Raw genomic sequence first — 25,611 nt, 5'->3', positions numbered from 1 at the left:
CCCTTTTTATTCGGGTTGACATTTAGATAATGCTTGCAAAGGCACAGCTGGCAATGACACTTTCCTGTCACCCCAGCAACAGGTAGGACTTGCTGGACTCTGTACCCAGAGTGATGAGAATACTGTCTTCGACCCAAACAAGGCCTTAATTCTGGTGTCCAAGGAGAGGATGGCAGATGCCAACAAAGTCCTGCAAGCAAGCTGCAGAGGATCTGAACTCCTGTGCCTACTGCTGTCTGAGATACTGGCACTCAGCTTGGAAAGGGATATTTATTTGTAAGTAGGAAAAGCTGTTTAACCTGTGTGTTCTCTAGTTGTTTAATTTTCAAAATGGTGTAGCATGTGCCACTTATGATGCTATCAGGGCTAAGTAAATGAAAGAAATGTGCAGGAAACCTCACAAGCATGCGCAGTCCAGAACAGTGAGGTTGTTGTGCCAAAGGAGGGACACAGACTAGAGCACTGTAGTTGAAGAGTGTTGGATTCCATCCTCCAGCTAGCACTGACTTTTCAGCTATTCCCAAGCAGACTGAAGAGGTACACAGGACAAGAGTCTGGGCATCCCCTGTATCCCAAAGCTCATTTGGGGCATATGCTGTGTTTTAATATGCCATACCCTGGTAGAGAGGTGAATGGAAAGCCAGGCATGTTCAATCACCTTGTAATAGATGGAAGCTTAGGTTCCCCAGACTTCAACTTCCCACTTCCCAAACATTTGGACACTAGCGTTATGATTAGCACAGGCATCCTACCTTAGCTTTACCATTGAGAGTCAGTGGGAGCCACCATGTCTCAGAAGGAGAGCTGCTTCTGACAGTGTTTGAAGGGTAAAGATGCAGGCGCCATAGAAGGAACTGGATGCTGAGAGCTCAGATCTTGGACCCCAAGCACAGGGCAGAGAGAATGAAAGAGCACTAGGAACCGTACAAAGTTCTGAAACCCCAAGGCCTACCCCCATGGCCCACTTCCACCAGCAAGGTCACGCCTCTTAAACCTCCCCAGACAGTGCCACCACCTGGGAAACACCTGTTAAAACACATGAGCCTGTGAGGGTCATTCCCATTCAAAGCACCTCAGTCATTCTGAGTGACATCAAGGCAGCTCAGCCTCCCAGCTGCACCCCCACACACACACTCTCCAACATTGGAGGATGCAGAATATTATCAACCAAGAACTTAGAAGTTTTTTTTTTAATGATTTGGAGATCTGGGTGTTATGTCCATCAAATTTGCAGCAGAAGTGTGTACTACAAGGCTTCCCCCTGGACTGTGTGCATATAGAACTCTGTAGTTTATTCCCCACACAATGCCTTTGTGTCGAGATTCATATTTAGGAATGCTTAATTTGTGTTATATTGACAACGAAACAATAGCAATTGATGAGAATACGGCTTTACTTTGACATGCTGAGTAGTCAGCTCACTAGACACCATTTGAACAGGTTTAGATATGAGGATGGGTTGGCCCAATTTTATATTGTGATAAACACTTCCAGGGGTCCTGAGTATTCCTTGTGGGAAATGATGGCTGAACTTTGCATGGTTAACTATTTACCAGAAACCTTTATGTCTGGAGACTCAATACCTGCTCTAACATTGTAGAAAAGGAAGTCTAAAGCTCCCTACTCATCTGTTTTCGTTGACATTTTATTTTTATTTATATATTTTCTACATTTATTATTATTATTATTATTATTATTATTATTATTATTATATTTTCTTCAGGCTCTGCTGACTCCCCATGGGAGACATTGCCATCTTTTTTTTTTTATTTTTATTTTTTTTTGTACCAGTAGTGCAACTCTTTTCTATCCTAAACTCCATGTCAAGATTTGAAAAGAATGTTTACATCCAACCCATTCATGAAATCTGTTAGGTTAAAGAAAGATAAGAAACAAACTGGCAAGAAAAATCCGGTGAATCATTAGACAGTTCTGTGCAAAACTTCCAGCAGAATTTGTGGGATCGGAAAACAACAATGACTGTGAAGAGACCTCAAAAATGGACGCACTAAAACTCTCCTGAGTGTTTGGCCTGTTTGATCTTGGAAACAGGACATATTCTTTGATTTGTGATGCTGCTGTGACAGACAGCTGGCCAGAGACTTGTTTCTGAAAGACAACAATGGTCCCACACCATTCGCATGGCCCGTCCCACAGATGAAGCCCCCTCAGCAGAGGTAATATCCCCACATTCTTAAGTTCCTCAGCTCCACGGGTTGTAGGACTGCATCACAGATACGCAGTAAACTACAACAAAGCAATCACTTGAACATGAAAAAAAGTCTACACTCTACCTTTCCCCTTCAAGGTAGCCTCTATACATGTGATAGCCGTGACTGGGCTTTTCAGCCCCAGTAAGATGAATCTCAGTAAGAAATTAGCCTTTTCTCTCATTTTCAATTCTGAAATGTTTTTATTTTTTGAATTTATGGGGGCCAGTGACTTTTGAAGTGGATTTCTGGGTCTGTACTTTCATCTTTAGAATGTACCCACAGCATGTCATCAAGCCTGTGCTAACTCTAACATGTCTCCGCAGGTGGCTTATCAGCCATAGCGTGTGGCCAAAGGCACCTGTCTGGTGCTGTGTAAAATCCTTTTGCTTCTAAACTTATGTTGTCTGCCTGGTGTCTGGTCTCTCACACCCTTGTATGGAACACTGGCAGACACGAGTTGATTCATGCTGAGGTTTGAGCATGAGAAAGGTAGTGAGTTGCCCCTCTGATATCAGCTAGGGAAACTGAGTCAGTGGTAGCTTCCCGTAAATTTCAGCAAATTTATTCCTAGACTTGGAATGTCTCTTACAGAATCTCTCCTATCCACTAGTCTTGTCAGGGACAGAGAAATGTCTGCAGCCTATGTTCAAGGCCCTCAGTTTCTCCCAGAATCACCAGAATGACAGCTTGCAGAAGCAGGTGTTCTGCAGAGGAGCATACTTGTCTCTCCTGTCCTTAGTCATGTCTGATATCAACACACATGAGAAATGAGTACAATTAAACCTCCCAAAGCCCGTAAGCATAACTAAGGGGCCACTTCTTCCAAACTGCTCCTTAAAAATTGTCTTTTGTTTTCTTTCTTGCTGGAAGAGACCAGGACGGATGAGGTTGTCACAATTTCACTCTCAACCCTGTGTGTTCTAGTTTTGTGATTACAGCAGGAAAACTCCAGTGAGCTGAGGACATAGATTCTTCACCTGGTCATTTAAGACAATCCCTGTGCTCTTTGCTGCCCTGCATGGGTGTGCAGACACTTGACGAATCTCTTTTTACTCGGTCTCATGCCGTGTTCCACCCTATACCACCTTGGCTCCTAGAAACTTAGCTCTAGAATACCCGTCAGCAAAACCCCGAATCCCCCACACTTTCTGTAATTAACTTCCTCCTTGGGTTCTGAGTGTATTTTATATTTTGGAGCTTTTTTTTTTCATTCCTTGAAAAAAATTTCATGCATGTATACAATGTACCTTGAATATATTCATCCTTCGGCTCCACTTACAACTACCCCCATCCTCGCCCAGGACATCTCCCTCTTAACTTCATGTCATTAATTCATTTATATAACTCATTTAGTCAAATTAGTGCTACCCATATGTACATGGGTGTGGTGGCCTTCAGTAGAGCATGGACAGCCTACCAGTGGTCACACTCCCCCGCCTGAATGAAAAATGGCTTTCCTTCCCCCAGCAGCCAATAACTTCTCAGCTATTGCAAACCACTTCCTGTCTATGCTGGAGTTTTAACAAGTTTGGTCTACTGCAGATATTTGAGTGTATTAATTTGAGTTTGGAAATAAAATTTGTTACACCAAGAGATGAAATTTGCCAACCACGGGTGCCACATCTCATGTCTCAGGCACATTGCAAATGGCAGCGTGCATGGAACTTTGGGGAATCCTCACAGGTCAGGCTCTGGTCTCAAACTGCATCCTCAGGTCACGTTCTATCTACCATTTAGTTTCCGTAAGCCCACAAAGGCTTTTTCACATTTGTTTAATGGTTGAATGAAAGAAATGAAAAAAGAACATTTTTTGCCTTGTGAAAATTCTGTGTCAAGTGTTTGCAGCATCATAAACTTGTTTCGTGGGAAGACAATGGCTCACATCCATTAGTGTGTCCTCTGTGTGTCACAGCAGATCAACTGTGACAGTCACTGGGAGGCTGGTGGCATGTGAGGTATTTACCACATGGCTCCTTACCAAACTTTCTGGGCAGCTCCTGAGTTGGTTGACTGCAGTACAAATTTAAACATTTACAAACTCCAGCATGGACCCACAGAGCCCACCCACCATGATCTGCTTCAGTCAATGGCCACCATGCTGGAGTTGGCTCAGCATGGCTGGATTTGCCTAGTGTTCATGAGAGACAGTTTTCATCATTCTTATAATTTCCTTTTTCATTTTAAGGCTATTTGTGGGAAACACCACCATCTGTGGGCTGTGTATACTAGTGGACCACCTAATTCCAGGTTGTGTCCAAAGCAGCCAGAAGGAGGTAGAGGGCAATATGTTCATGGTCAGTATGTCCATCTGACCCTTAGAACTAAGTTCTTAAAGTAAATACTCACCCTGCCACACACAACTACTGCCCAAGTGTCTTTTATTTGGTGTTTCCAAGCCACTAATAGATTTGAGCTGGTTCAAATATAGGAGTAAAATAAGCATATAATTTGTGTGACCTCTAAATCATTGTCTAAAACAGAGTAAAGGTTGTTCTTAAGAAAAATACCATCATCATCAGCTGGACATTACAGGGTCAAATCCCCACAGTGATTATAATACCAGTGTGTGTCTACAACAGATTTACATATGCATTTCATTGTTAATAAATGGTTGATGAGTAAATGAGAATTAAATACGCATATATGACACCATATATACACATATAATGTTTGTGTGCATTGAAATATTTCTCTGCTAAGTACTTATACCAAGAGACAGACAAGACAGATAAAGAGACAGGAGAGAGAGAGAGAGAGAGAGAGAGAGAGAGAGAGAGAGAGAGAGAGAGAGAATTTAAATGTTTTCATGTAGTGCTCTTCCCAACTGGATGTTCATTCATTTCCATCCATCCCACCTTCCAGGCCAGTGCTTTGCCATCTTTGGCTGAGAAGTAATGATGTGTCCATTAATGCCATCACAAGATAGGAACAAAGCTTGTGAATGTAAAGAATGGAATCCTTTTGAGGACAGCTCAGCGGCTCTCGATGGTGTGCTGTGGCTTTTGGACCCCAGTGACCATCCAGAAGTGTTCCTGGCAGAACACACCAGGTGGGAGTAGAAGCGTGACCTCAGAAGTTGCCATGTGTCAGGAGTGCTGGAGTAAGCATGACATTCGTCTCAGGTGCAGATAATGCAGACTGGCAGAAACGATGGAGTGGGAGGTCAGGTGGATTCTGATGGGCCCCAACCAGTCTAGTGACTGTGGAGTTTCCAGAAACACATTATTTAGGAGGGGTCTTTAGAAATGTCTAGTGAGCAGATGGCTTCAGCCAGCAGGGAGGTCGAGCCTGGGAGGATGACAAGAGCCCAGGTCACAGAGGGAGTGAGCTGGGAAGTGAAGAGCCACTTTCAAGGACTCCATGTTTTAGGTTGGCAAAGGTCCCAAAGTCAAGTATAAAACCAATACAAGGAAGAAGGCCATCAAGGTCAGGATGGATATCCATTGGATTATACCCACAAGATAGCTGGTACAGGGCACAGGGCAATTTCAGGGAGAGTCCCATGGAGGAACTATAAAGGAGGATGTTCAGAAAACACATCAAGTTTTTTTCTTTAAATATTGGCATGAAGGAAAGAACACTAGAGCATAGAATTCTACATGGTGTGCACGCGTGCATGTGTCTCTGTGTGTGTGCGCGCGCATGCCCAACTAGCGTTAACTGGGACCATTTTGGGCTCTCCTGAACCAGGAGTGCAGGAAGCCCATGCTTTAGCACTTGCTGACAGAGTTCTGTGGCTTTCAGTGAGGACTGTTTGCCCATCAATTACACTTCTGATGGTTGTTCCTAACACTCTGGTGTGATTTTTCTGGAGCCACTCAGATCATATCACTCTCAGTATGAAGTTGTAGTGACCTGCCCCCGAATCTGTCAAGGCAGTATCTCAGTTTTCAGTAATCTCCCGGCAGCTTAAGCTCTCCTATCCTAAGAAGAATTTCTCAAGAGAATTTTTCTCAATTTCACACTTTTACTAGCTAGATATTGTCTGTATTTTTACCCAAACCGGAGGCAGCGAGTCTCCATTTCCCACCATCCTGGTGTGTGTGTGTGGCGGCGGCTCACGGCTGCTCTAAACTGTGTCCCCTCACTGTGGGATGAGCGAGCTCGTCTCATCCGCGTGTCCTGCCTGTTGACAACGTCTATGTCCTCTTTAATGAAATGCCCGCTTAACGTTCGACTAAAAGTAGGGTTTGTCCCCTCCTTATGGGGCTGGAAATATTTTTATCTCTCCTAAGATGAAATTGCTTCTCAGATTTATTAATTTTGAAGAATTCTTTCCAATTATTGACTCAAATTCTAGTGTTCTCACTGATGTATTTCATAGAGAAGTTTTAACTTTCATGAATTCCATCTTTTTTACTTTGTAAATGTGTGTTTTATCTTGAAGTAGATTTAGATTTACATTAAAAACTGTGAAGTTAGCATAAAAATATCTTAATATTCCACACCCAGTTCCTCTATGATTGACAGACTTCCTCAGCATGGCTACTAGTCACAGTTAAAACCACCGTGCAGACATTGCTGTTAATTAAGTTCCATTTACTTAGTTTCCTTTCGGTCCCAGGATCCCTGCAGGATCTCACATTACATCTATTCCTTTTCTGACCTCAGGCTTCTCTTTACTGTAGCAGTTGCTTGTACTTTCCTCATTTTCAGTGACTGTCAGTGTTTGGAGGACTGGTTGCTTCACAGAAGATCTTTTAATGCTGCCTTGCCTTGTCTGGGCATTTGCTTATGAATACAGGTATAGGCTTGTTGGGGGCTACATTTAAAAAAAAATGATGCCCAGAGCCCATGTGACAAGTCTGGAGCAGTGGCACACATCCCCAATCTCAGCACTGGAGAGGCAGTGACAGCTGGGTCCTCAGAGCTCCCTGTCCAGCTAGTTTAGCTGAACTGACCAGCTCCAGGTCCAGAGAGACCCTCAGAAAACTACGACGGAGAGTGTAAAGACACCTAACGTGGAGCTCTGGCCTCTGTGTGCGAATACACAGGATGTGAACCTGTATATGTGTATACACGCACATATGAAATAAGTGCAGTGCCATGACAATCTTTTAGCTATTTAGTTTTAAATTTTTATTAATTACTTCTCTGTGGCTGTGACAAAGCACCATGACCAAGAGAACTCACAAAATGAAGTGTCTTAATTTGGGTTTATGGCTTCAGAGGGCTAGAGCCCATAGTGGCAGAGTGAACAACTGCATAGCAGCAGGAACAGCTGAGAACACACATCTCAAAAACTGCAAGCAAGAGGTAGAGAGCACACTGGGAAACCTCAAAGCCTAGATGCCACTGTGACACACCTCCTAATTCTCCCAAAACAATTCCACCAACTGGGGACAAGTATTCAAATATATAAGCCCATGAGACCATTCTCATTCAAAACACCATAGCACTTTGGGGCATGATAAACCAATAAGCAGTTCCCCACCTCCTTTTATCTACAGCATTTACATTGTTGGCTTTATGTTGGTGTCTACATTGCCTTTTGAAATAATTTTGTGTGTAATGTGAGCAAAGTGTCCTGGTCTTGCTTTGTGTGACATAGATACCCAGTTTTCACAGTGGCACTTCTTTAAGAATATAGTACTTACCAGACAATGACCACCTCCCCTTCTACAAGTCACTGGCTGTGTGATTACACAGGATCCATCACTGAACACTGTTTTCTCTCAGGAATCTGTAAGTCTCTTTTTTTCTTATTTCAATATCACACTGTCCTGATTTCTGAGCTTTATACAGATTCTGAAGTCAAGTAAAAGATAATTTAACCTTGTTTTTATGCTATTTGCATTTTTGTATCAAAATGCATTTTAAAACCAACTTATTGACTTCTACAAAACTCACTCTCTTGGAATTTTCCTGGGATCATATTCAATTTGTTCATTAACTTTGGGGGAAATTTCATGTTATGACCCAAGAAAATATTGCATGATTTTAAGACTTGAAATTTTTTTGAAATTCATCTTACAGTTTAGCATATGATCCTCTGAAAATCATGAACTGCCTTTAGATGGACACTTACATTCTCTGCTTTGGGATTCTCCATAAGCAGCTTCAAATACAGGCACCTGCTTCCATCTTTGCCCACCCTGCCATTTTCTATGAAGAGGCTGCTCAGTGACCATGGTTTCCTTTCCTACTTCAGATTCACAGGGGTTCAGGGCTGGTGATTTGTGTCCCTGCCTGGGAATACTGTGGTGGTATTGTGTTCCCCAAAATATAGTGCACGCTAATAAACTTATCTGGGGTCAGAGAAGAGAACAGCCCCAATATTAAACATAGAGGATAGGCAGTGGTAGCACATGCCTTTAATCCTAGCATTCCAGAGGCAGAGATCTACCTTGATCTCTGTGAGTTCAAGGCCACATTGGAAACAGCCAGGCATGGTGACTCACGCCTTTAATCCCAGGATGTGAGCCTTTAATCCCAGGGAGTGATGGCAGAAAGCACAAAGATATATAAGTCTTGAGGACCAGAAACTAGAAACTTTTGGCCTGGTTAAGCTTTCAGGCTTTTGAGCAGCACAGTTCAGCTGAGATTCATTCGGATGAGGACTCAGAGGCTTCCAGTCTGAGGAAACAGGATCAGCTGAGGAACTGGTGAGGTGAGGTAGCTGTGGCTTGCTCTGCTTCTCTGATCTTCCAGCATTCACCCCAGTACCCAGCCCGGATTTGTTTTCATTAGTAAGATCCTTTAAGATTCATGCTACAGAATACACTTGGTAGCAATGCAACAACTATATCAACTAGTGAAGAGAATGGATCTCACTTATCAGCACTACAAAGAAATAATAAGTATTTGATGCAGTTGATATGTTAATTAGACCAAGCCTACCATTTTGCAGTGTACATGCATGAAAACATATACCCCACTACTACATACAATTTCTATTGGTCCACCACAAACACTTCTGAATGTTTATTTTTAGTTAAAGTATTTTTTCTTCCATACTTAATGTATTTTCTGCTCTTCATTAAGGATTATTTGATTGTTCCCTTTTGGTATTCCTGTGTGCAACTCATTGATCTTCTCAGAGGGTCTGCCTGGGACACCATTAAGAGCCTGATGAATCAGCAAGGCCTCTGAGGATGAGGACTCCTGGACTTCATTCCTCATGGGTTGATCTTTGCCACACCATGGAGAGCACCATCACCACTTTACTCACATGCCGGTGTTTGGTAATGCTCAAGGACTTGCTAGTGTAGAGGCCTGTGTTCTTCCTTTGTGTGGTTTGTATAATCTTTTCTGCTCTCTGGTCCAAAGGCTTTCCATGTAGAAAGTGAAGGCAAACACACTTTGTTCATGCTACTTACTCTCCCCAAAGTTTCCACAACATTACCTTTTCTGAGATGCCCTGATTCCAATATCTAAAGAATTATTATTATTTTTCTTTTTTTTTTTGGTTTAACTCTCTGGTTACTTGTGGTAGGCATTTTGGATTTTTAAGCTTACCTTACTAAGCTGTTTGCTAAATAAAACCAGATTATAGCACTGTTCATATGATTTAAATACAATGTGGAGTCATATGACATCATACTTAGAACATCCAGGATGTACCCAAAATCATTTGGCAAAAAAATGAAGGAACAAGGGCTGGAGAGATGACTCAGAGGTTAAGAGCACTGACTACTCTTCCAGAGGTCCTGAGTTCAATTCCCAGCAACCACATAGTGACTCATAACCACCTGTAATGAGATCTGTCACCCTCTCCTGTATATATAATAAATAAATAAATCTTTAAAAAAAAATGAAGGAACAAAATCTTAGCTCCTACAGAGACTCAGCTGATGCCAAGGCTAAGATGTCACCAGGGTGTCCCCATCCCTGGGATTCCAAGGTAAATGCTGCAAGCAGTTATTATACATGGGCTTCAGAAGCATTGGGACCCTTAGGATTGATTGAGAAAAGAGCAAGTATGAGCAAATGGACAAAAGACACAGAGAAACAAACAAATATGGAATTGAAATTAAAAAGCCCGAGAAACTGAGAAGACTATTAGAGTTTAAGAATGACTGTCACACAGAGTCCTGGAGAACACTGACAGATCTCTGGTATCTATGCCACTGGAATACCAGAGGAGAGAGTTTGACGTTGGAAAATGTCTGAGGTTATTGATATAGTAGAAAACATCCTCTGTGTTGGCCTGGAGAAACTGAGGGCCACCCTGGCAGTATCAGGCCAAGAGAAACTGCTGCAGATGCAGCACAGTAAGACAGCTGAAAAGCAACGGCAACAAAGTTCACTACCCACAAATGTTCTGCACTGTATTGGGGGGTGGGGACGCAGGGATCAGCCTTTCCATCAGAAGCATCTAAGGTGCTTTATGAGCGCCGGCCCTGGGCTCCAGATGCAGGCACGGTGTGCTATGAATGAATACAATGAAACTTCCTCAATGAAGAGAGAACCAGAGAAGTCACAGGCCAAGGACCCTTGCATAACCCAGTGTCAGGACATGTTTCCATAGAAGGGGAAGGGCATTTGAAGAACATCAGCCCAAGAATGGGAGTGGATGAGAGATGTGGGGTTTAGCGTGCTCATTGCTGACATTCCTAAAGCACTTTTGTTATTTGAAAGCAACCTGTATGGTATTTAATACTTGGGGGTTTAATACATGCAGATGTTGTGTAGAAGACAACTGTAATATTAAAAGGAAGGGAATGTCCAGAGGGCTTCAAGAGAGAATATTGGTGCTAAGAGACCATGAGAAATTAAGTATGTAGATTTCAGTCCTTGGAGAAACCCTTAAAACTAATACACACACATGAGCATGGATGCATATTCATACACACATATGAATATGTAAGGATATATGTGGATGGATATGAATGCATAAGCATATAATATATACAGATATGAATATTTATACTCACAAAGGTATAGAGAGAAACAGTAAAAAATGCAGTAGATGTTAGAACTGCAGTGGGATGCTAAAAATATGCAAATGATCCAACAGAGCAGGAAAAGACGAAAGCCTGAGACAAAAATGGAGAGAAAACAAAACCAATAATAAAATGGCAAGTCTGGGTCTAGGCGGAATGTGAACTCACAATGGTGTGCTTGCCTGCGTAAGACATGCATTAGGTCATACAACTCCACCTGCCAACATGAATGGGGGCAAGGTTCACAAGACCCCACCTCTGGTTGGAAGGCTGCAGCCCATCAATGGCCACTGAGGAAGGGAATCAGGTGTTCTTCTTCAGTGAGCCTCCTGACAGATCACACAATCCTAAATGGTCAGCCCTGAACCCGTGTACAAACGGGCCACACTTACAGCTCCCTGTTGTGCACACTTTGCATTGGCTACATCGAGCACAGACATGACTCATCAACACAAGCTATTGGAGGTGTGTTGTCAGGGTAACCATGTGTGACGGATCAGATGAACGGACAGTAAGGACCCCTCATTCTGAGTGGTCTGCAGAGAACAAGGCTGACAGCATAACAGGTGGCTAAGGGCATATTTGAATGGAGATTTTTAACTTAGTGGCTGTCTTACTTAGGGTTTCTATCGCTGTGAAGAGACACCATGACCACAACAACTCTTATAAAAAAAACATTTAGTGGGGTGGCTTACAGTTCAGATGTTTCGTCCATTGTTAACATAACAGAAGTAGGGTGGCTTCCTGGCTGGAGAAGGAGCTGAGAGTTCTACATCTTGATCCGCAGGTAGTGGAAGGAGACTGTGTGCCACACTGGGCATAGCTTGAGCATAGGAGACCACAAAGCTCACCTCCAAGGTAACACACTTCCTCCAACAAGGCCACACCTCCTAATAGTGCCACTCCCTATGGGCCAAGCATTCAAACACATGAGTCTATGGGGCCATTCCTATTCAAACCACCCCATCTGCCATTTTAGGATTTTTAACCTAAGTGCCCAGTTTGTGCAAAAGTCAACACAGAGGCTCATAAATAGAGTGTTGAGAGTAAGTACCCGTGAGTGCTCAACTCTAAATGGGGTGTGTAAGCCACACACTCCACCCCGAAAGGAGTGTCACAGACATGGGAGCAGAAGGCAGGAATGAGAACGGGAGGATAGGGAGAAAGTTGTAAGATGCTGGTTTCTGGACATGATGTGTGCTGCAGGTGTGAACAGGAAGCATCAGCACAAGACGAGCAAGATAAAGCCAGTCACCATTCAAGCATGGACGGCGGAGGGGATCGTGATGCTCCACCCCTAGCTGAGGACCTATTGCCATGTGACCGCTGATGAGAGAGGGAGGTTCACTTCTCTTTGTGGGTGTGGCCTTGGGTGGCTTCCAGTGATTCAGTAGATGGCCCCACACCCATCCACATACTGGTGACACTAACTGGACTCAGTAAGTAATGAAGAGAAGAGGAACAGGAAGAGAAAGGCATGAAGGTAGAAAGGGAGGTGTTGGAGAGCAAGGGATGTGGGAAGGGAATTGGGGGACATATTCTGAATGTACCTTGTATGCATCCTTTGATGAAAACTCTCTATGTAGCGCAATTAAGAGAAAAATATGACACAATGTCCACAGCACTAGGTTAGCAGGAAGCAAGCTATCATTCAGGGTGCAATGTATGGGCCTTCTGATTAGCAAGGTTGGAAGGCTCTGCTAGAAACACCATTGAGAACCAGAGCATCTATGCTGACAGGAAGAACCCAATTCCAGGCCAAGAAACCAGGCAGGACTGAAGGTGGACAGTGCAGATGCTAACCGAGTTTCACAAGCAGACACAGTGGTGTTAAACACAGACTAGCACACCCAAGAACTGGGGGAGTGGGCAATCCGGCCCCTGAAAGAGAAACATGCACATAACTGATCCCATTGCATTCATCTCTCCTTAACAGATGAACTCACCCAAGAATATCTTCAAGGGTCCCAGAGAGCCAGGCTCTGAGCATGATCAGTTCTTCAGCTGTAAAGTGTAACCAGAAGCAAGCCAGAGCTATTGGGGGTCTCCCAGCACTCCACCAACAAGGCAGCTGCTTAGCAAGTGTTCCTGCAACTCTCACCAGGGAAGTCTGCCGCCCTGGTCAGTACACTCACTCATTAGTGACGCTGTGTCACATAAACTGCATTTTTTAAAGTCAGAAGAGAATTGAACCAAGGAGAGAAAGACATCTTCCAACTCTTAGAAATTAAGCAGCACAATTTTGAATAATCTAAAAGGAGGATATTTTAAAGAATGCAGAACTATTCTGAAGAAAAGAGGGGAAGTGCATTGGCTCAATTTTCTGAGGTGACTTGAAGAAAAGCTTGAAGTGTACAAGAAAAACCACAAACAGTTTCACACGAAAGCAGTACACATCCTTTTCCTAAATGAAAGAAATAGGCACACACTAAGAATGGCTGGAAGTAATGGAAGAGCAAGACACATGAGGACGGAAACGTATGACCCAGAGGAAGTGGCAAACTCTGGATGCAGTTTCTTGGAACCAGTCAACAGAAACGGCAAACTTTGAGCTATACCCACAAGGAGAAAACAGAGACAAAAGGATTTAAATTACCTATCCACAGAAACGATGGCTTCACCTCACAAACATTGCAGGGTTGAAAAGAGAGTCCTGGACACAAGCAACCCTGCCCTGGAAACATTTACTGTTTACGTAGGAGGGGTCAGTGGCTCCCATGTAGGGGAAGGTCAAGGGAGTATGAAACAGGCATTTTTAAATAATTTACTAGAGGATAACTTGTTAACTCACATATCTTTAAAAGTCCCCAAACAGTAAAAATGTATCTAATTAAAAATGGGCAAAGGATTTGTACAAATGGCTCCAAAGACCCAGACCCAGACAAGCAGGGGAAGAGATATTTATGACACTACTGTAGAAAACGTTAGTGTTTCAAGTTAACCACCCCTTTCCCATATCACCCAGGACAACATCCTTAGAATAACAATCCTAGAGTAACAAAAATGTATGTTCCTGACACCCACGCAAATGATACCCCAGCCACTCTCTCGGTAACAGCCTAACGATGAGCCGTGCCTCCGGTATCTGGCCACAGACAGTTGGGTCTGCCCCGTGCCTGTCCTGTGGTAGACTCTCCAGCCACAGAGAGGAGAGTGCTGACAGGCGAGGTGTGAATGCCTCTCACGGACACTGTGCTGGGGGGAGGAGCTGCCGGCTTGCACAGTCACAGGCTGCACAGTAGCACTCGTGCCTGGGTGGCATTCCCTGAGGAAGACTTAGTCCCGAGGCTCCTGAGGGGGGTGTCAAAGCTGCAGAGGCAGATGTAGAGGCAGGAGAGCATGGTGTTGATGTGAGGAGCATCATAGTTCTGATGGTATTCGCAGGCCACAGCAGCCTGTGAAAGGACGTGCCTACTGGTGTAAGTTTAAAAATTACAGTCTAGGGAAGAACCTGAAAGCCAATGATGACGATGGTCATGACAAGGGTACTTGATCTAATAACAAAATGCGGGTTGCAAACAGTGTAGCAACGTTAGAAGAAAAAAAAAAAACTTAAAATGCTGACTGAATAAGTTACACTGCAAAACTGTGGGTTCCATCTGACGTCAAATGTCATCGTGGAGCCATCTAAAGGGGCAAGGGGATAAAAGGCCTGATACTTCTGCCATGTTCTAGGTGATTTCTTCTATGATCCTTTATTCTAGAATTGCTGATGTGATGGTGTATTATTTATTATGTACAAAATTATCTGAAAAAAAATGTAACACATTTATCCACAGAATGCATCTTGTATATAACAACATAAAGGATTTCCATATTGTCTAAAAACAAAAAAAAATCATCCTGTGTGCAGAAGCTGGCCCAAATGTCCCATGTTTTCTCTGGGATGTGCTCTGTTAGTTGGTCCACACCATGATAGGGACGTTAAGGATATTCTAGGAAGAATGGTGTCCTCCACAAAACTCCAAGGTGAAACAAACACAGAGAAACTCACGCAAAGTGAGGTGATGAATCTGAATTAGTCATTCAACAGTCAGTGTTTAAAATTTTTATTTTAATTTAAAAAATTCTATGCACATCAATGTTTTGTCTGCACATATGTCTGTGTACTACTATGAGCCTAGTGACTCAGGAGGCCAGAAGATCCCCTGGAACTGGAGTTATAGACAGTTGTGAGCCACCATGTCAATGCTGGGAATTGAACCTGGGTCCTTTGGAAGAGCAGCCAGTGCTCTTGAGAGCCGAGCCGTCTCTCCAGCCTGCCAGTGAGTCTTTCAACAGGATGTAATGCCGAGAGAAATAGAGTTGTGTTTTGATGCCTGAGAAGCATGTACGAAAGGCAGCCTGCAGAGTGTTGATATTTGTTCCAAGTCAGATGATGACAGAGCAACACGCTTACTTTATTCTACTCAGTGTTTATAAAGGCAGAAGACGGAAGGGTAGGACAATCAGGCACTTTCCACAAAACCACGAGGACTTGCAATAATCAGAATTCAAAGCTGGGCACGGCAGCCTGTGGGCCTGTAGTCCCAGCTCTGTGGAGGTGGAGTCAGAGACATCCATCCCTGTAGTTGCTCAGTAGCGGGTCTAGCCAAGTCAGTGGGCTCCAGTGTTCTAAGCCACAGGTTTTCATTTCTCGTTAGGGGAATCGCCATCCTGGCTGGCGTTGGTGAGGTGGTGTTCAGAGAGGCAGCCCCACCAGTGCCACCCAAGAACCGCAGACCCCCAGCTCACGATCAAGAGACAGCGATGCGGATTAATTCAGATCACCAGAATCAAAGAAAGCAGCTGTTGGGGCCAGAGGCCAAGTGTATAAAAACATACAAACAACCCGAAGCACGCAGCCCCGGTGCCTGGACAGGCTTTCTAGGAGCTTCAGCTTGGAGATGGGGCAAGTGGGACCTTCTGGCCCTCTGTCCCTTGCCCTGACTTTCTGGTGTTCTGTCTAACAAGAGGAGTGCTGTGACCCATAATTGCAGAGGATCTGCAGCAGGTTTCAGGGAGCCTGTGAGCAGCAGTGCCCAGCAGCCTCCATCTGCCGCCGCTCCTGCGCCTCCCATGGGGCGCCCCGGCTAATTTTTCAGTCAATTAGCGGAGGGTGCTTTTGTTCTGTCATTCACCCCCTGGGCTCTGCTTACACCCGAGCTCGGGTGTTCAGATGGGCTCGGTTTGGAGAAGCATATTGTGTTGGTTTTTTCTGTGACCCTGTGACATTGTTGGGCAAACGTTATCTCGGTAATCTGGGCAATTTGCAGAAAAGCCCAGGAGCTGTGCTTTTATTTGTCTGTGTGTGTGTGTGTGTGTGTGTGTGTGTGTGTGTGTGTGTGTGTGTGAGAGAGAGAGAGAGAGAGAGAGAGAGAGAGAGAGAGAGAGAGAGAGAGAGAGAGAGAGAGAGAGAGAGAGAGAGAGCAGTGAGCTGTGCTAAGCTGTTTTCACATGCACCCATGGTCTGTGCATTTTGTGTCCAGTTTATTTGTCGAAAGCACACAGAAGTCTGTCACTTTAAAATGGCATGCGGTTTTGCTGGGCAGACACTAGTTTGTTCATTCACTCATCCGGGGTGGCCTAGTGACTCCAGACCTAGAGAGACTAAATGCTTCTCTGAGAAGATCCAGACAAGCATGCGTCTAGGATCTGGCATTGCCATGTGACTCGGGTTCCTGACACAAAGTGGAAAAGAACCAGGAAAAAGTGTGACCCCTTTAAGGGCCTCTACGGATCCAGGTGTCCATGGAGAAGCCTTCCCAACTTGATGCTTCTCTCTCCCATGGCATCATGGGAGGCACTGGCCACCATCTGTGCCAGTGCCTACAAATCCTCTGCTGTCCTTTCCCCTAGATGGACTCGGAGAACATCCCTGTGTCCCCAGTGTGATGCCTGACCCAGGTCACCTGGATGGATTGGGAGTGAAGGTCCCAACACCCCCACTCCATGTTTTCTGCGTCCTTTATGTACGGTGAGATCTTACCAGTTGCTGCACTCAGGTAAGTGCTAGCTCCTCCAGTCTATGATGCTAAGTGATTCTTTTCTCCACTTTTCTCTAAAATGAAAATTGTCTTCCCCTGTGTCATAAGGAAAAGCCATTAGAGTTCAACATGTTGAATGAGGTCTCAGTTAAAACATTTCTAGTTGAAATCTACTCCATCATTTCCTACCCTCCCCCCTCTCTCTGAAGGTCTGGGCGGCTTCGGCGGTATTTCTGATGCTGACTGCCATGGCCATCAGTGATCCTTTTCACTGGGCCACAGCCACCTTGCTCCGTCTCATGCAGCCCCAGCCAGCTCCTCCCTGGCCTGTTCTCACTGCTATTCTCTCCTCATTTCATCTTTCCAGCGTACCCAGCCCTCCCTCCTACCCTGATCACCACCTTCCTGCCCGTGATTGTCCCAGCTGGATGCTCAGGACTCTGCTTCCTCTCTGCTTTCACGTGCCCAGTCTCTTGGCTGTCTCTTCCCACAGTTAATAAATATACCTTTCCTTCTCCATGTGGGGTGATAAAATATTCACTGGGTCTGAGCAGGGGTTAACAGATTTCTGAAAATTTCATCGCGTGACAGCCTGTCCTGCATAATCCTCTCAAGCTGTCTCATGTTCGGGGCAGAAGTGAGCTCCTGCGTCAGTCTAACCGTGCAGTATTACACTTGTCTCCCTGTCCCCAGCATATGGGGCTGTGTCTACCCCCAGGCCCCACTCCCCCTCGTTCACGGCTTTTAAAATGATAACATTTGGCAAAGCCAGCTCGAAGAAAGCGCACTCCTTCCACAGTGGTAACAAAGGGCCACCAGAGGCCTGACCAGAGTGGCCAATCATGGCGCTCTTCACCGGGTAATGAGGGGGGCTTCCTCTTGCTGCTGACACCCAGTGCCCAGGGGGCTGGAGGGCCGATCTCCACTTAATTACACAGTCTCCCTCTTAAGTGCTTCAGCCACTGAGCTTTTCAGCTGTGCAGGCCTTCCACTGGTCACCTCCCCCACCGCCGCATCGATCGGGGCCTGGAGGTCCCATGAATGAGACACAGAAGCAACAGCTCAGCCATCAGAGAAGGTGGGGGACAGAGACACAGAAAAAGAGGGACAACCACGCACGGAGACAGAAAAAGGCAGAGAGGAGAGCCTCTGGGAGAAGGCAGGAAGCAGCAGAGAAGTGCTCGGTCGGTCCTTGCTTCCTCTCTGTGTAAAACCCTTCATGCTAATGGGGCCAAGGTGCCGAGCACAAGCCCAAATGGCAAGAGACAAGTCTACTCATCAAGGAAATGGGGCAGGGGCGTGGGGCATGAACAGGAATAACAAGGAGACAAGTACGTGGAACCCAGAGTGTCACCTGCAGTGAAAAGGAGGAAGGGGAAAGGAAGAGTGTCGTGGAAACAGGGGCACTCACAAGAAGAAGGGAGGAGACAGGGTTTCAGGGAAGCAGCGCCCAGGCACACACACCAGCTCCTGCTTGAATCAAAAGGAATACAGGCAATTGCATTGCAGGCCTCCTCTGGCTTGGTGATGGCAAGCAAGTTTCGTGCTACTTGGTGAGGGAGAAGCCATTTGGTGTTGCAGCCAGCTGTCACATCACCATCTAGCCACAAAGCCCAGGCTCTTTTCCCTTCTGTCATCCTCAGCCTCTCCCAGCCACCCACCTGTTTTGGTGCTAAGATTCTCAGATGGAGTGGGGTCTGGTGTTCCTGTCAGGGGAAGCTGGTCCACCTGCAACTTGCCCATGAGTGAGGTGTATATTCTTGCCCTGTCTGAACCCCCCAGTGTTTATAATTGGATATATAAAATTTATTGGATTTAAAATTGTGTGTCACTTGTCTTATCAAGAAATTGTTCAGGATTTGATCCTGTGAGCCTAGGCTCTTTCTCTTCTCTATGTAAAACTCAGGTTGGCTTGGAGAGCCAAGCATGAGTTTTGAAGTTCCCCGGACTCAGCATGGCTGTCCCATACAAGAAGCTGCCCTACATGGGCACACTGCCCCTGGGTGCCCCCACTGTGCCCCATTGTGTCCTGCTCTTTGTCATTATCTAAGCGGCAATACAGTGTCATCTCGTAAGGCTCATGTGGTTCAGCTTTAACTCCACCCACTTAACAGGTGCAGGGTATGGGAGTCTTCAGGACGCTTCAGCAGGGGCCTTCTTCCTCCTCTCTGATAAGAAGCTCAATGAGCCATGCTCTTATTAAGCCAGGCTCTGGTCCTAGCTAGCTGGGGAGGTGCTGGAAAGCCTGAGCTGTCCAGAAAGACTTCTTTGAACATCTTAGCAAGTCAACAGAGAAGCTTGTGACACATCCAGGATGTCCAAGCAAAAGCAAAGACTTAAAGAACCCTTCCATGTAAGTGTAGCTTCTTGGGGTTACTCATGACAGGTCACCCAGGGCAGTCACATCACTGAAAAGCCAACCCAGCCTGGGTGAGACTCACAGCTGTATCTTTGGCCAAGGTGACTTGCAGGCAGCTCAACTAGCTGGAAGAGTCTCTACTGCCCAAGGATTGTTCCTGCTTTTTAACTCTGAGAAGAAGATGAGTTAATTTTGTGACTGTCAGATTAATGCTTTCAAAGAGGTGCTTTGGAGGTTAGAGAGGCTGTTGAGTCAGCTTTCATGCAGCCCATGTTGGCCTCAAGCTCTATAATGGAAGCTGGCATTGGACTCCTAATCTTGCTGCCTCCACTCTCCAAATAAAAATTGGATTTAATTGTGTCATTTTTATAAGAATTGTCATTTGATCTGTGCCTAGCTCTTTCTTCTCTATGTACTCAGGTTGCAAGCAAGCATGAGTTTTGAAGTGAGGTGAGGATTAGAGGTGTGTATAACCATGTCCAGACCTAAGAGATTTGAAAATGCACTTGTTGCATTCAACATATCTCAGTTCAAAATATTTACATTTCCCTTAATGATTTCATCTTTTACATATTGGTTGAGTAGAAGACTGTATCTCAATTTCTAAAGAGGTGTGGGCTCCCTTATCTTTTTAGTTACTGAGTTCTAGTTAATTTCTATGGCTTTTACTAACAGGCTTATTTCAACTCCTTGAAATGCATTGGTCCTTTGTGGCTCTCAATACATATTAGTCTCAAAAACCTTCCATGCTCTCTGAATAAGGGTTCTGTGGTTGTGGTAGAAGGTGTGTGAGTTAGGTCAGACAGGCTTGCTGTGATACACAAATTTCCTTGTGCAGGTTTTTTTCTCCTTGTATCAATTAATGAGAGAAGTGCAATAAAATAAAAACAATATTTTTGTCTTTTACCTTTTCTCCTCCCATTAGATTTGCATTCAGTAACATGAAACTATGTTTTGGGCAGCACGAGTCTTCAAGACTCTGTTGATTTGATCCACAGCCACCTTGAAATACATCAGTTAATCTTAGTAACAATCCACTTCTCTACACCACCTGTATCTGCTTTTCATGCCACCGACATCTTTTTGTTTTGCCTGGTAACTGGGATGTGCCTTCTGCTTTCTAGGATCTGGATCCTTGTTTATGTTCAGTATGTTTTGTAATGAACATCTGTCTTCTTCTTACTTCTCTTAATTTTGGTGTTTTCAGATGTGATCTCACTATGTAGCTAGCTTGGGTTGGCCATGTACTCAGAATCCCCCAACTTCAGCATTTGTCCTGCTGGGATAGCAAACAGGTACCACCTCACCTAGCCAGTTTTTTAAAATAGGATTTAAGATAGTAACATTAAAAGAAACCATTGACATAGTTGGGACTAGACTTCTCATCTTCCTGTTCTTGTAGTCCTTGTCTGTGGACCTGTAGTCTTGTTCTTTGCTCACAGCTTCAGATTAATCAACACCAGTGTCTGTCTACCTTCCTTTGTTATCACTTAATTTTACAGTCTTATGTTGATTTCACAGGATGCCCTGGGTATTTCATTAGGGAACCACAAATTAGGTTTATGCTTTTATGGTGTCTAGACTAAGGTGAGGCCCTCCTGAGTTTAACTTCATTAATCCATGCCATCTTTATTTCAACTCATATTATTTTACATCTGCTAAATTTTACCACATCTTACCTTTCTGTTCTATGTTTTTGTCAAGACTATTTATTTCTCTTCAGTGGAAAGTCTCTCTTTCTCTTTCTTTCCATTTATCTGTCCTTCCTCCTTCATTTGCATCCACTATAGATATATTTTAACTCAATATTTTTCTTCTAGGCAAACTGAAATAACTTTTGTATCTAAATCAGCTTTTTGAAAGATTAAAAACCCAACAAACCCAGGAAATTTTAAGTGAAATTATGACACAGAACTTTCTTACCACCCTGCTCAACATTGTTTTACCTATTCCGAGTCATCATATATTTTTAAACCACGCTGTGATCGTCACTGATAAAATTTTTCTCACTGTAATATTTCTTAGGACATTTTCTCATTGAGCAAAATGCAGCTGGCAGCCTTCGTATTCCAGTGTATGATGGCATTGCATTCCTCTTCACTGTTGATTCATTATCTGTTGTGTGACTACAATTTGTTTTTCCAGTTTCCGATAGTAGCATTGGGCTGTTTTTTTCAGCTCATGAGCACAATGAACACAAAGTTGCTAAACATTCATGAATATATTTTGTGACTGTATTCTGTCATTTTTTCCATAGATAAACATGTAAATGTAGATTTGATTGGCCTTTGGAAAATAATATTAAGATTTACAAAGGAGAAGAAAAAAGAGGAGAGGATAGAACATTTTCCAAATAGCTCTTTGATTTTTTTCCAAATAAAGATTTCTGAGCATCAAAGCTGTTCTCTGTCTTCACTAATATCCAGTGCTGAGAGCCTGTTTTTTTAAAAAAAAAAACTTGTTTTCTCACAATGATTTAAATCAGATTCTGCCTAATGACTTATGACTCATGCATTTATTATTATTTGTAATGTATCCTTGATGCAGAAATTATTCAAATCTTCTGTTATTTAGAAAAGTCAGTTCACACATTTTACTGTGGTATGACTGCTTTAAAGGATGTTCTGAATGTAAGTTTTCTATAAGACATATTTTGCAAATTTTTTAGTTTGTGTTTCCTCCTTTTCATTTTCTTAATGTCATCTTTATGAAATCTATTAATTTTTTCTCTTATAGCTTATGCTTTCCTAGCTTAAAATCATCAACATGTTTTTTTCTCTTATAAATTTCATAGCTTCAGCCATTGTATTTTAGTACAGTTTTTTCAAGTTATTGTGTGTGTGTGTGTGTGTGTGTGTGTGTGTGTGTGTGTGTGTGAACAGCATGAGAGAATTATGTTTATTCCACATGATGGCTATCCAAATTCCCCCAGACAATCTGTGAAAGAGAATATTTCTACACTGAGCAGCTTTGTCAAAGCTTGGCTGGAGGCACTTAGCTCTAAGGATGAACTCTTCATCATGATTTCCTGCTTTACCGTACACATACAGTGCCAGCATTCCATGTTCTGTTTTTTTTAATTACTTAAAATTTTTTTATGCAATGTTTTTGATCACAGTCTTTCCCCTACCACAACTCCTCCCAGACCCTCCCCACCTCCCTCCCCACCTCCCTTCCTACCTCCCTCCCCACCTCCCTCCCCATCTCTCGACCCACCTCCCTAACCACCCAACTTCATGTTCTTGTCCTCTCTCTCAAAAAAAAAATAAATAAAAATAAAAATGAAAAATGGCAAGAAACAAATACTGTCTGTTCTTAACTTCTAACTTTCCAATAACACATGAAATTACAAATTATAAATTCCATAAACTTGTTCTTAATTTAAAATATTGGTTTGATTATTCCAGATTCTCTCATTTTCTATAAATTTTATAATCAACCTGATTTTTACAATGGATTTTGCTTGGATTTGGGTTGGGATTATATTAAATGTGAAGATTAATTTGATAGCTATATAAACTGTATTTAACCATATTCCTGTTTTGTTAAATTTCCCTCCAATTGTCCATATGTATTTTTTCTATAAGTAATACTTCAAGAATCTTTAATCTACAGACTCTCGTGGGCTATGTATAAAAGCACAATCATTTCTTATATACTGATATCCCACTACCTCAATAAACCTGCATATTATTTCTAGTAGGTTTTCATAGATTCATTATAATTGTTACAGAAATCATTTTTGAATGAGTGTAAGGGTTTTCCACTGTGTTTCTTTCTTGCCCATCCAAATACCCTTATTCCTCTCCTCTTCTTTTGAGTTGAGTAGACTCTCCAGGAAAATGTTCAATATATTTCTGTTTCATGTGAGGATCAGTCTTCAGCATGAATAATCATGTAATTCATTTTTTCCTAAATGAACTTTGTGATACTAATTATTCAAGGACTCTGTCCATTTTACTGTTCTCGGATACACTGTCGCTATTCTTCCCGATCTTTGATGGTATTTCCATTCTCATTTCTGGTATTGGTGATTTGTAGGCTTTTTTCTTAATCAGTTTAACTTTGTTTATAATTTTTTTAATCTTTTCAAACAATCAAATTTGGTTCTAGTGAGGGTTTTGTACTCATTTTATTTCTTTGGTTTCTACTCCCATCTTGATTATTTTCATTCTTTTGTTTTCTTTGGATCAATGGTTCTCAACCGTCCTAGTGCTGTGTGTGACCCTTTAGTACGGTTCCTCATGTTGTGGTGTCCCCCAAGCATAAATTTGTTTTGTTGCTAATTCATAACTGTAATTTTGATACTGTTATGAATTGTAAATATCTGTGTTTTGCTATGACGATCTTTATGAAAGTGTCATTGGACCTCCAAATGGGTCACAACCCACAGGTTGAGAACTGCTGCTTTAGATTACATTTCCTTAATTTTGTTCGGAGTTTTGATGCAAAAATAAATTTTTCCATTCATTGCTTTAGCTACAGGTAAAGTGGTCAATTTAAATTATCTTTTCTTCTGTGTTCTATTTTTTAACTCATATTTTTTCTGTTGTGTCTTGTTTAATTCCCAAATATTTGTAGATTTCCCCAGAGCTACTTTTATTCATTTTTGTCTAATTTCTTTGTATTCACACACACACACACACACACACACACACACACACACACACACACACACACGTTGTGTTACATTAAACCCACTAGGTTTTTTTCTAAACACACACAGTCTACCTTATTGTCCTGCTGTTGTTTGGTCACGTGTAGAGCACAGTCAACTGTTTGCTGGGTGACTGTGTATCAAGCTTCTTGTTCTTGCTAAGGTACTGTGGATATCACTCTGTATAAATAAAACACTGATTGGCCAGTAGTCAGACAGGAAGTATAGGCGGGACTAGCAGAGAGGAGAGAGAAAAAGGAGAGGAAGGCAGAGGGGAGGAGACAGCAGCTGCTGTTCAAGGAACATCATGTAGAGGCAACAGGTAAAGCCACAGAACACGTGGCAACATATAGATTAACAGAAACGAGCTTAGTATAAGAGTAAGAGCCAGACAATGGTAGGCCTGAGCTAATGGCCAAGTAGTTTAAATAATATAAGAGTCTGTGTGTTTATTTTATAAGGGGGCTAAGGGACTGCCGGGGCTTGACATGACCCGGAGAGAAAAAAACTCCAGCTACACTAAGGCTTTTTAAACGTGCTGTAGTGGGTTGAAACTTACCGTAGATTCTGACTTCTCCACTGAATGCTCTACCAGTATTTTCTTTATGGCTAAGAATCTGGGTTTAACTGCATTTGTTAGAAGGTGAATATGCTATGATAAATGGACGACTTTATTGTTGAGAAAGTTCTTCTTTCCCCCCAATAATAGTTTTTATTTTAAAATATACATTTTTTTCTTTTCTTTATCACCCTCACCAAGCCCAGTTTGTGCTGCCAATGCAGTTTTGGATGTTTGGTTTTTTCACTGGAGTATGAAAATAATAGCTTCTTTTCTACCCCACCTCTTTATTGAAAGTAGATTCTTTTCTCATACAATATATCTTGGTTATAGTTTCCCTTCCCTCTACTCCTCCCAGTTCCTTCTTAATTCAAAACATCACTGACATGGTCCTGATAGACTCCTTGCCAGCTCTAGAATTTCACAAGCCAGGCTTCTGCCCTCTGTACATCTCTGAATATTCCTGTATCCCAAACTCCTGTAACAGCCAATTAGACCATGAGCACCAAATGCCTTGTTAAGCACAAAGCTCCAAAATTATTTCACAATTCCCCTACCCCCAAACAACATGCTCAGATCTATCATAACAATATCTCACTCTCTTATACCAATCTCAGTTTTGGTTAGAGTTCTGCTGCCATGATGGACACCATAACCAAATGCAGCTTAAGAAAGAACGAGTTCATTTGACTTATACAGTTCAGTCCATCATCTGGAGAAGTGGTGATAGGTGCTCTGGATAGTTTCCCAGAGGCAGGACTGAAGTAGAGACTGGAGAAGATTGATGTTTACAGGCTTGCCTCCCTTAGCTTATCCAGCTTGCTTTCAAATACAATTCAGGATGATCCACACAGGGGTGGCCTTGCCCACAGTGGGCTGGACCTTCCTACATCAATGATTAATCAAGAAGATGGTCCACAATCATGCTTACAGTACAACCTAAAGGAGGCAGTTCATCTGCCGAGGTTCTTC

The sequence above is a fragment of the Peromyscus leucopus genome, chromosome 19, assembly GCF_004664715.2.
Source record: "Peromyscus leucopus breed LL Stock chromosome 19, UCI_PerLeu_2.1, whole genome shotgun sequence".
Lineage (NCBI taxonomy): Eukaryota > Metazoa > Chordata > Mammalia > Rodentia > Cricetidae > Peromyscus > Peromyscus leucopus.
This window is presented reverse-complemented; position numbering follows the sequence as displayed.